At 48.9% G+C, this 12,191-nt stretch overlaps 1 protein-coding gene across 2 annotated transcripts in view; it reads left to right on the forward strand.

Annotated features, from left to right (window-relative positions):
- The window catches only part of RhoGEF64C (Rho guanine nucleotide exchange factor at 64C), a 128,527-nt gene that overhangs the window by 61,308 nt on the left and 55,028 nt on the right, over nt 1–12,191 (forward strand). The gene's annotated exons all lie outside the window — the stretch shown is intronic.

The raw sequence follows: 12,191 nt of genomic DNA on the forward strand, positions 1-12,191 counted from the left end.
TCACGATAGCTTTCGCTTGCTCACTCGTTAGGGTGCTTACCGCGTGTCTCATTTACTTGAAGTTTCACCTTTTAATTCGTCAATGCTCACACAAAAGCTGAATTGCTCTCAGTGCCGCTGCATGCATCCCACGTCTAAAAGGGGCTCTCATTTTAAAGGTGCGGTATTCCTAGGGTGTTAAAGGACGCCGCTCTACGAATATCCTCCAGCAATAATTTTTTTTGATGCACTTTGTAGAAGCTGAGTTATCTGTAGCCAGCATTTGAATTTCGGCGTCTTCGCGCCTTTCTCTCTCCTCTCGTCACTTTTTTGCACGCTCAAAGTCAGCGCTCCTCCGCCGGAAATTGCCCGGTGCGGGAGGGGGGAGGGGGGGGGGGGGATCTTCCTGACCCGCCGAAGCGACCATGGCAGCCGCGTGAGGCCCGAATGAATAATAATAATAATAATAAATACTTTATTCACACCAAAGAAACAATACAAGACGCGGACGCGCCAAAGCCTCAATTGGGCTTGTAGGGCGCCGTCCGGCAGCAGCAACAACCTCCGTTACCAAATCAATTCTATGTTTTGTGTACATTAAAACATATGCACTAGAGCTGTTCAAGCTCGGCAATAGCATCACGTAACTGTCTGCGAGTGTTCAAGTTGAAAACATTATCAGGCATCTCATTGAATATACATGGGATATAATATGACCTCATAGACATACCAAAATGAGTTCGCACTGCAGGGACAATATATCGAGAAACTTTTCTTAATGGGATTGGTTTAACGTTGTGGAACCGAAATTCAGAGTTCCAGAAATATCTGAGTACAGTGATTTGTTTGAACACAATGTCAAAGGAAGGCAGACCTGAAGAAAGGAATACACTTTGCTGTTTATGGGGTATTGAATAGATGACACTCTTAGCCGTATTCTTGAGAATACGGTTTATCCTATTTTTCCATGTTGCAGAACATTTGAAGAAACGGCACATGCCAAATCTCAGCAGAGAATACCCCAAAGACTGTGCAATTAAACGTCTTATGGCAAATGGCAGGTAGGCCCTTAGAGCATAGAGCAAGCATGCGACGCCTCTAAGCTTCTTACTGAGGTGTGCCATGTGCGTGTTCCAGGATAAATCACTGTCGAAGTAAATGCCAAGGTATTTCACGGACGGAACACATGTAATGGGGTAGCAAGAACATGCAGTGCAACTGGAGCTGTGCAAAAAAACCGCAGCGTTTTTCGGGATTGGCTTGTGTGCATTTCTAAAGCACACTAGATGAGTTTTTTGGGGGTTTATATCAATCAGGTTACATTGAAACCAATCATATAGATTAGTAGCGTCCTGTTGAAGTTGACGGAGTGCGCAAGAAAAATCTGTATTAGATGAGATGAGGAGGGTGTCATCTGCATATTGATAAATCTGTGATGAAGTTATAATGCTGGGGAGGTCATTAACATAGAGATTAAATAAGAGGGGTGATAAGATGGATCCCTGGGGAGCACCACTATATAAGTCTATAATTCTGCTTTGCACAGGTCCAAGTTCCACCATTTGAGATCGCTGAGACACATAATTTCTTAGTAACATTTGAAAAGGACCACGAAAACCATAGCAAAACAACTTTTCACAGAGACTATCATGGTGAACAGTATTAAATGCCTTCCTGACATCAAGAAAGAGACCAAATGCCACTTCATTTTGATCAAAACTAGAATGAACGGAATCCGACATCTTTTCTAATAACGTTTGGGTACCAGAACCAGCAACAAATCCGTATTGATGTGGGCTAAGCTCGTTATGCCTCAGCAAAAATGCTGACATTGTACATAAGACGTGTTTTTCTAAAATTTGTGATATACACGACACGATAGATATTGGGGGATAATTCGAGATATCATTTCTTTTGCCACCCTTGTAAAGTGGTATAACACGCGCTTGTTTAAGAGAGCATGGTAAGAAGCCACTTTCAATCATATCATTTAGCATAAAAAGAAGGACACACTTCATGCTTTGGAAGTTTCTGGAAAGGTCGCTGATAAATATTCCATCAATTCCAGCCGATTTGTTATGCCGTAGACTGGAGATTATGCTGAAAAGATCTGGCTCTGTTATGTGTGGAAGAAATGCTGAGTCAATCACAGAAGAAGGAAGTAACGGCGAACGTGATGTGGCACGGGCAATGCGCTGTTCTTTAGAAAAAAAAGTTATTAAAATCATTTGCCAAAGAGGATGTCAAGTGACCAAAACTATGCTCTATTGCGTCCTTGACCGGTCTACGCTGACGCCCACGCAGTTCGTTCACGATAGCCCAAGTTTTGGCCACGTCATGGTGGCAATTGCGAAACTGGCTAGCATAGTAACGCCTTTTAGAGGACCGAAGAAGAGCGGTTACTTTGTTCCTAGCAGCCCGAAATTCATTTCGTAAGTTTGCATTTTTTGGTGAAGCGCGACATTTTGACCACAGCGCTTCTTTGCATCTAATGGCTGCGAGAATGTCAGCTGTAAGCCAGAAGCAATTATTATTTCGTTTTTTGACAATGATACTTTTTTTGCAGGATTCTTTTAAATTTTTAAGAACCAATACAAAGTTATCGTAGGCGGTATCTTTGTTATTTCGTGATATAAATGAGTTCCAGTCGAAGGATGACACCTTACTGTCAAATAGTTTTCGATCTAGTATAGTCATAACACACCTGCTATCATTAGGTTTCTGTGCAGAATCGACCTTAGCAAAGTGGCATAGTGTAAAGTAATGATCCGCTAATTTCTTTCGAATGACAGCTGCCATAACATAAGACAAGTCCGACGCGCGTACGTTAACGTGGTCTATGCAAGTTTTACACAAACTGTTGTTTACGATCTCTTCTCTAGTAGGATCTGAAAGTAGTGTTTCTATACCATGATCCGCAAGGGCATTTAGGTAGTTTTGTGCAGATGCTCTCTCAGGCTTTAACAGATCAATATTCAAGTCACCCATTATGCATAGGTTACCTTGGCTAAACCTTTGCTTACAAACGTCATGCAATGCTGTGATAAAATTAGCCACGTTTCCAGACGGTGGTCGGTATATGATAAGGAGATGACTCGAAATGTTGCTGTACGAAATTTCAAATCCCATTGCCTCTGCAGCGTTGATGGAGATGTTGATATTGGAAACCGATAATGAATCCTTGAATAAAACAGCAATTCCTCCACCCTTACCCATTTGGCGGGTGAGGAAATGCTCCGTATAACCCGGAAGCTTGAACATGCAGGTAATATTGTCAGCAATATTTACCTCTGTGAAAGCAAATACGTCTACTACTTGGTAAAGGTCTTGTGCGATCACCAGAAATTGATTCCAATGTTTTCGAATGCTTCTAATGTTAATGTGAAGAATTGTAAGAGAACTCAAAGAAACTGGATGGAACGATTGGAAACAGACGTCAAAACTTGAAAAAGAAGCCATAGCAGCAATAATGAATTTCCCTACGTCATTTTGTCAATGTCTGAAAGAGACGCGATTTTGATAACGGAAGCCCCCACGTCTTTTCTGGCGAAAACTTTGCCATTCTTGACCCAGACCTAACCAATAACAATCTCTGAGCACAAATACGCAGGAACTTGCGACGGAGGATGGCGCGAGCATCAAAAGAAGTCGCCGGAAAGGACTCGCCAACTTTCGCGCATGATTATGGATTGGATTGTCTGCTTCATGTAGAAGTGTATTGTTTGGCTGAGGTGTTCATGGCGAAAGAAAGCAGTGATTAAGCGAGTTTATGTACTCTCCTCAGAAAGTGCTTCAGAACCCCTTTAACTGAGCCAGGATTTCATAAACAAGCAGCTTAACGTATACTGACTAAACACATAAAAGCGTGGATTCGTATGCTAATGTTTCTAAATGCACATAAAGAAATAGGAATGCTTGCCTGCACAATTTCATGACCAGCCTATTCAGCAACACATATCTGAATGCCTGAAAGTAAATCTGTCACCATAGCTTCCAGTACATTAAATAGCGTGTACTGAAGCAACAGGGCGAGCTCACGCCTGTTAGCCGGATTAAAATCCCCGTACCACCCCAATCGAATTTTTCTCTCTCCATGGTTGAAGCGGCGAAGCGATCAGTGTTGTTTTTTTAAATGAAAATATCCGAGTCATTATTAATTCGTAAACTTCACGGTAGGTTGCACGAAGTGCTGGTCGAAAGGTAGTTCGATCCTTCTATCCGCGTTCTCGCTACCAGTAACTTGCCGGGCACCCACTGCGAACTATCGCGAAGAATCTCGTTCACGTCTTCCAGCTTCCCACGGGCACAGTCACGGCCTCATCCACACGAGTCGCCACGGACCTTCAATTTTCCTTAAATGCAGCAGGCCATGAACGCTTCTTGATTGTAGCCTGCGTTGCGAAACCCTGCAAAGCACCATGTCGACGTTAGGATAGGCTAGTATAGTCGAGGACGCTCGAGCACACGGTAGGATCTAAGTAAAAAATAAAAATCGGAGGAAAAAGGGTGTCATCACGCAAAGGTCTCTCTGCCTCTAGTGGAAGAGATGGGTTCGTGCGTGCGTACGTTATGTGTCAGCGCGCCAGCGAGAATAACAAGAGAGAGAGGGGGGAGAGAGTAAGAGGAGCGAGAAAGAAACAAAAGCGCAAAACAACACTGGCTTCCAGCTCTCGCGCGCGGCATGACCGGAACGATTGCGCGTCGGAATGTGGAAACTCGTTAAACGCCGGAATAGAGCACGTCGGCAGAGCGGACGAGGAAGCAGCATCCCGGGAGACACACAAAAGAAACCGGGCGAGGAAGAATGGGATGGAAAAAAGAAGAGCGAACCTGGAAAGAGAACGACGGCGGCGCAGCTCAAATTCACGTGAAGGCACACACACACTCACACACCGGGGGTTGCTGCTGCTGCTCGCGGAGAGCCGACGGGGGTGGATCCGCCACGCACGGTCGACGGAAGCCCGCCAGAAAACCGTCGTCACCGGCTGGAAGTTCGTCGACCGCAGCAGCGGCACCTGTCAGCCATTGTCCCGCGGGCGAGAGCGTCGTTGCGAACCGAACGAGATTTTATTTTTTTCTTCTTCTTCTGTCTCTCTTTTAAAAGGAGCGGCACGTAATTCAAAGGCGGTGGGAGAAAAAGTAAGAAGATAGAAAAGGGCAAGTCGAGCGACAGAGGGGAGGAACGCATGCAGCGGCCCGAAGAAGCACTGCGTCTGATCTGGTCCGGGCCCGTCCGGTCGTCGTAAAGATTCCGCCGGGCATTCTTCGGGTTCTGACGCGTGCGGGTCGCACCGTTGCCTTGACTGGCGCATCGCCGACGAAGCGTCCCCGGAGAGGAGAAAATCTGGTCTGAAAGGCTAATGTACTCTAGTTCGAGGTAGCTGGCGCGACGAATATCTTCGCCACGTGTCTGAACGGAGACCGACCACTTTAGACCGGGATTCGGAACATTCGCCCGATACTCCGTGCAGGACAGCAACTCTTCGGGCACGTTTGGTTTGAAACTTCTAGACTAGTTCTCTCTCTTGAAACGGAACTGGGGCAACTCCGCCTGACACAGCTGAGAAGAAATTCGCTGTTTATGCTGACTCCATTGCAAAAAGGGCACCTTTAGAGCCTCGCTGGCAACACGAAACTTTCGTTGATTGTACACAACACCCACTACTACGTTTCTTTCTCTCTTTTTTTTTTCCAGCCGTTTCGCTATTCGCAAGTGATCAGAGAGGTGTAAAAGCCATGTCCAAAGATGGCTGACGCAGATGCACTGCACGCGAGCTCAGTTGTTAATGCCCAGTCGCGGCTACCTCGCTTAATAGGAAAACGCTCACTAATGTCACCCCTTGAGCACTTTGTTACAGCACCCATAGCCCGTCCCATCCGCACTGTCTTACTTTTTGCGGAAACCGTAACCTCGAGTTCAGTCGGGCGTTTAAGTTCCGCCGAGCTGGACGCCAGAGACGCGGGACCAGTGTGACGTCAATGTTTCCGCCCAGCGCACGCACGGCCGAGCAGTGGCCCGAAGCTGGACCGTGTGTCGCTGTCCATCTGACCAAGGCGAGAAACACTGCCCAGCGCCCGGCCATTTGCGCCTTCTGAGCACCCGGCGGAGTGTCGGCACTGAAAAGGGCCGACCACGCTCATTGTCCCGCCGACGTGTCAACGGCCCGCGCGGCGTGGCCGAAGCCATTGTCCGTCTGGACGCACCGGTTCCTCCGAATAGCCCGGCCGCCTTTCTCGGGCCAGGCGTGCACTGCCGTTCGACCCGCTCCCGAAACGGAGCTCTGGGAAGGCGGACAATTGGCTCGAATTGCCCGGCCATTAACGGCGCCGATGGCCGGACCGCGCGATGACCGTGACACACAAGCAAGAACGGGCTCTGCCTTAGCACCCCTCCGCGCTGCTGTCGCTCTTGGGTGACGTTTGCGCTCCGGCAACAGGAACTGCAATGGAGAGAGAGAATGAATGAATGAATGAATGAATGAATGAATGAATGAATGAATGAATGAATGAATGAATGAATGAAATACTGGCAATTTCTAAAGAATCTGTTTATGCAGGTAATGATGTTGACAGCGGGGGATTCAGAGGTAACGGCCCATATCTTCTTGTGTGTTGAGATTGGAGAAAGGAAGCTTCACGAACGCGGTTTTCAGTCATCAAGTAATTCAATCCAGATACCTGAGTGACAAAGCTCACGGAAGACTGCCCTCTACAATTTTCCAACCAAGAACCCTCGTACGCAGACGGCAATCTCTCATTCTTGTTCGAAAAGAGAGAGGAGAGCCGTCCCTTTATCTGTATGGGAGGGAAATTGTTGAAAGGACACAATAGAGCCGAGACGCGAAGGACAGGTGCGGGTCGAGACAGGCAGTCGTCAAGGGAATGCATCATTGTAACCTTTGCAAAGCTTTCCTTTACACTCTACCTCGAAAGCTGGCAATGTCTGGCGGGGCTTCAGGTTCACGCAGATTTGTGGGGCGCCCCGCACACCTTTTCGAAGAAGGACACAGTGCAGGGCTGCTGACTCATCTCCCCTCGCGGTTAAACCCTTCATGCAGCATTGCAGGAAGCGAAAACGTGTCTGTGAACGAGGGTTCTTGGTTGGAAAACATCTTCCTGTTAGTCAGCTTTCCCGCAGTTTTGCAAGTTGTCCATTGCACTCAAACTGAACACATATCCGCCTTGTATGCGGAAGGTTCGAGGTACCATTCCCAGAGCTGTCGTGTAAGCCCGCCCCTTTACAATGGCTACAAGATTTCCCCTAGTCTGGTGCTCGGCTTCTTTTGGTTGGAACGCTTGGAAATTGGGTCTTTAACTCCACCTTGTGTAAAATATCTTGTGTCAAGGCACTCTTTGGCCAAAGCTGCCCTTGCGCTGTTAAATTTCGTCATAGTCAACAGAACAAATCTAATTGCCACAGTACCATGCTTCGATGTGGCACTTTGTATGACACCGTGAGAGGCATGGGGTTATGGCTCAACCGATCACACTTAAACGAAGCGAAGCACATCATAGCTGAGCGTGTGATTTCTGATATAAGTCATCTGCAAGCAGCGCAACTACCACTTCTTAAGTTACGGCATCCTCTTGTTCAAGTGAGGATGAATCTTTTGGTGCCTTGTCTGCCAAAGGTGGCATACAAGGTTCTCTTACCTAATCTTCTGCTCATTTTGCGGTAGTACAACTAATCTGGCGACATATTGTTTCCGGCCAACGGCAGACGGCCTAGGCCAGCCGTACATTTCGAACTAAATCACATTATCCATCGCTCGCGGCAACAGGTGTCGTCCGTGACGGGCTCCTTCAGCCTCGAGCCGCGAAAGCCCACTCACATCAGTACAACGCTCAACCAACTCGAGGTTTCGACAGCTGCACGTGCCCGTCTCCTCTTATCGAGGTCGCACTGCCTCGAATCTTCCGAGGCCGAAGCACGCGAAGCCGTCGCTGCACAAGAGCCCGTGGACTGCATTGTTCCGGACGATCGGACAATAAAACACACCCCCTCACCGCCCTCGCACGACAGCTGAAACGTCCGGCCGTCCGCTCTTTCTACGTCGTAGCTCTTAATGATGAGTTCATAGAGCACATGTATCACACGCCGCGACGTTTGATTGCTCCGCGAGGTGAGGCAGCTGCAGGCTTTCTGAGGCCACGGGGAGCGTTCCGAGCGGGGGATGAGTTACTACGGCTCCTTCCGATTGCGTCATCACCTTATAAACTCGCCCGCGGGACAGGAGGAGTTCTTGCATGCGGAGCAGCGCGGCGGCGGCAGGACTGATATACGGGGCCAACGGGACGGCACACACGCCCGTCCGGCCGGCCGCGCGGGCGGACGCGTGTTCCACCCCCTTCTTCTTCTTCGCCGAGGCCGGCGTGACCTCCCTGCTCGGCGCAGCGGTGTGGGCGCAAGGTCTGGCGCTGGACGCATCCCACGCGCGGCCGGCCGACCGGCCCGAGGGAGCGTGACCCACGCGCCAGTCGTGCGGGCCTTGCACAGCGCGTTCACGCTTCCGCGCCTGGGGGGGCCGGCACGAAGAAAGAGCCACCACCTCGCCCTTCTCCATTTATTTTCTTCGGTGGTGCGCTGCTGCTTCTGCGCGCACGCGCCCAGAACGGCACCACCGCCTCTCTGGGTCCCACCCCCCACCCCGCTCCGTGTTGGCAGCGGCGTGATGCTCTTGTCCCCTGTAGAACACCACGGTAGCCCTGCAGGTGCGGAGAAGAGGTCGGTGGAGGGGGGAGGGGGGGGGGGGGGCAGCGTGCGCGGTATTGATCATTAATAGCATCTTCATCATAGAAAGACCGACCATCGCATATTAGACCTTCTTCAGGGCAAAACACGCGCGACCGGTATGGACCCGTTAGCCGTAACGGCTGCGTAGGCTACGTCCTCCACATTTGGAGCACCTGACCCGAGAAAGAGAGGGTGGGCGAACGAACAGGGACGGGGGAAAGAAAATGCAGTAAAACGGACGGAAGGAAGCAGGAAATAAGTGCGCTACCCTTTCGGGGCAGTCGTAGGTTGCCCACAAAGGGTGTATACACTCCGCTTGTGAAAGAACTGGGACTCAACATGGAAATTTCCTCTTATCCTGTCTAGGTGGTGAATATGCGAACCTGCTTTCGGCACGAGCTTTTTTATGTTTCTCGGGCAGCTCTTCTAATGTATTTCTTTTTTTCACTTTTTTCAATAAAGTTATCGCGGTCCTAAGCGCATATGCTCAAAAGCTTGCGCTAAGCGGCTTTGTGATGTGGAATGAAATTGAGCCGTGTAACGCCCCGTGCCAGTTAATAGTTGCGCACTAAGGGCAACTGCCGTAAAGCCGCGCGCTTCGTAAAGACATAAATGTCCGGTCGAGGTGGTCAGACATGCTTCAAGGAAAACTACCGCGCGCGGTGGAAAACGAGAGGGAGATGAAGACGCATGTGTCGTCTCTCTCTGGTCTGTTTTTCGCTGATGCTTTGTAAAAATTGTGCAATCCATAACGGGTGTCCTGCAATCTAAACAGATTGGAGTAAAAAGGAAATAAGTTCTCCTCTTGCGCACTCCGGAGTGCTCAAAAGGAGAACTTATTTCCTTTTCACTCCGATATAGGCATATTCATGTTTAGAGTGCATAATCAGGACACTGCCGCTTTGTCTTTCTAAGGTGCTAAATTTAACAAAATACGAGCTAACTTAATGCGATAAATTACGGCGCGTTGCGAATCGGGTTATGTGGGTGACGGTGAAGGCAGGAAGTAGCGCTGCTTCAACAGCCAGAGTGGTTAGAGACATGTGTCGAGGTGTTCTTCAAGAAGCGCCTTAATCACCAGAAAGAAACAAAAAAACAAAAAAACAACGAAAGCTACTGCGATGTGACGTCCTTCGCGGCATCATCAGAGCCTAAGCCAGGTCATGACTACGCCAGTGGCCTCTATAATCCACTTGTGTCTAAGATACACATGCAGAGACGTACCGACGCTATATATGGTCGACGGACTGTTTCCGCCATTCGCGTGCTCAGGTTGTATACATCCTTCAAACAGCCCTCAAAAACGGCAACGGCATTTCATCGACGCAGTTTCTGCCGAGTTTTGGGAACCTTCCATTGGGCAGGTCCGTCCGAACTGGTTTGGGTCGTCTTTGGTGATGTAGGATACGTAAAAGGCATGCTGAATGTCCATAATGTACTGTCTTTCCGCGCGTGCGTGCGTGCACGTGCACGTGCGTTTATGAGTGTTTGCCTATCACTGAAATCACACACCAGTTCCACTAACTTGGAATCAAACGTATTCTTACACTAGACTGAATTAGGAATTTTGAGCTGATTTTTGTACAGAACATTATCCGACGGTGCTGTCTCATTGTTTTTGTTCTGTGCTTTTCAACGTGTTAAAATTCAGGGCTTCGCATACTACCGACACTCAAATTGCTTCAGGATGCACACAACCGTGTAGGAGACAAACAGCGCGGTCGTTTATATTTAATTCTATCTTTGCACGTTCTCACTAGATTTGGTATGTTCACATCCCGCGGAAACCTCTGTTTATTGCGAAACAATTAATTGATAAGCAACTTCCTCCCCCTTCCATGCCAGATAGCGCGACTGTTTGGTATGTGAGAGAAATCAATCCGACGCTAGAAATGGCCTTGAAATTAAAACCTGTCGCGATAGCACTTTCCCGACCATAAAACGAGCTGTACTGAACAAGACATGTCGCACGTTTGAGCGATTCTTGTCTTTATTTTCCTTCTGTACGCAAAAGCAATCAGGTGGGGTTGTTGGCGAAGATAAGGCTTGCATGCCTCGGTCAAAGGCTTCTTCCCCCCTCTCTCTCCACCTGTCGAAATCCATACAGACCAGCCGGGGATCTTTATTTAATCCGGCTCCAGGATCTGGGCGATTGCACGCTTTCCTCGGGATTTAACCCTGTCGATATACGCATGGCTATTTAACGCAGCTACAGGTATCTCGGGTCGGTATGTCAGTAGACTCAGTACACGCTCGATCGGTGCTCATCCCACTGCTGCTGAAACGTGAGAGGACCGCAGCGAATAAGCGCCTTCGCCTTGGCACTGCAAGCGACAGTGGCTTCCTTTGAGAATAAGAAAAGAAGCACAAAAACCGCCGAACGACTCCGTCGTGTACGTGCCCGCAGACACGTTCCAAGGCTGCGGCGGAGGAGCCCGTCGGTCGCCTTCAATGCATTCTCACACTGCGATGCATATTGTACGCCAGGCGTTTCCCGTGTGCTTCTTTCTTCTTGTTTCTCTCTATATCCCCCCCCCCCCCCCCCCCCTCCTCCCCACTTTTTGTAACGCGGCGCGCAACCAGTCTGCGTGCAGCGGCGCCTCACGTGGAATTACCAGCAGCTTTACGACACAATATGTATCGTTACACGAGGCATGCCTGGTCATTCTTGCGTTTCCTGTGGGGAAAATGGAGACGTGTTCTCATCATCGGCGAGTGTGATGTCAAAATGGGGGAGACGGTAAGCTTAGTAAAGGCAATTCATGTATTGTGGCAATGGAAAGCGTAGTGGAGACGTCATTTATCCGTAGCGCCTAAAGTCTATAGACTGATTTACCACACACACGTTTGTAAGGGCCTCACTTATTACTTTTCTAGGTTTTGACGGGATGTCACCCCTACATTAAAGCTGAATTTTCCCACTCCATTTCTTTCGACTGCAGTGGAATCCACATTACAGTGGAACTTCGTTTGTGCGACGACCCGCATTTTAAAACGAATTAGCATGGGTAGACCCTCCGTGGAGACGATGCGCTGAAAGTCTTGACGTATACGACGACCGGCTGGAACCTCCTGCAATAAAGCAGGCTGGCAGGGCCCTTTAATGGCAGTCCTCTGTATGATAGTGTATATAGGCGGAGTCTGAATGGTATCGCGCATCGCAGGTTTGCACCTGTCGTCATCCCCCACAGAACATGCGGCACGAGGAAAATTATGCATAAAGCGCAATTATTCTTTGCCGTTTTTTTTTTTTTATGCGACCCGCACTTACACGAGAGCACGCTTATAAGCGTGTAAAAGGTATACATTGTTACGGGGTGGCGGTGATAACAACATTATCACAAACCTTGCTAACCTTACACCGAAGTGCGTCAATTGCACGTTGCCTCGGGACCTCACGCATCGGAGAACATCAAAATGGATGTCAGTTTGTCAAGCTGATAGAGATGTCTCACGGGACTCGGAAATATGAAGGCAT

This window comes from Amblyomma mixtum, chromosome 5 (assembly GCF_055824585.1).
Source record: "Amblyomma mixtum isolate Tamu chromosome 5, ASM5582458v1, whole genome shotgun sequence".
Taxonomy (NCBI): Eukaryota; Metazoa; Arthropoda; class Arachnida; order Ixodida; family Ixodidae; genus Amblyomma; species Amblyomma mixtum.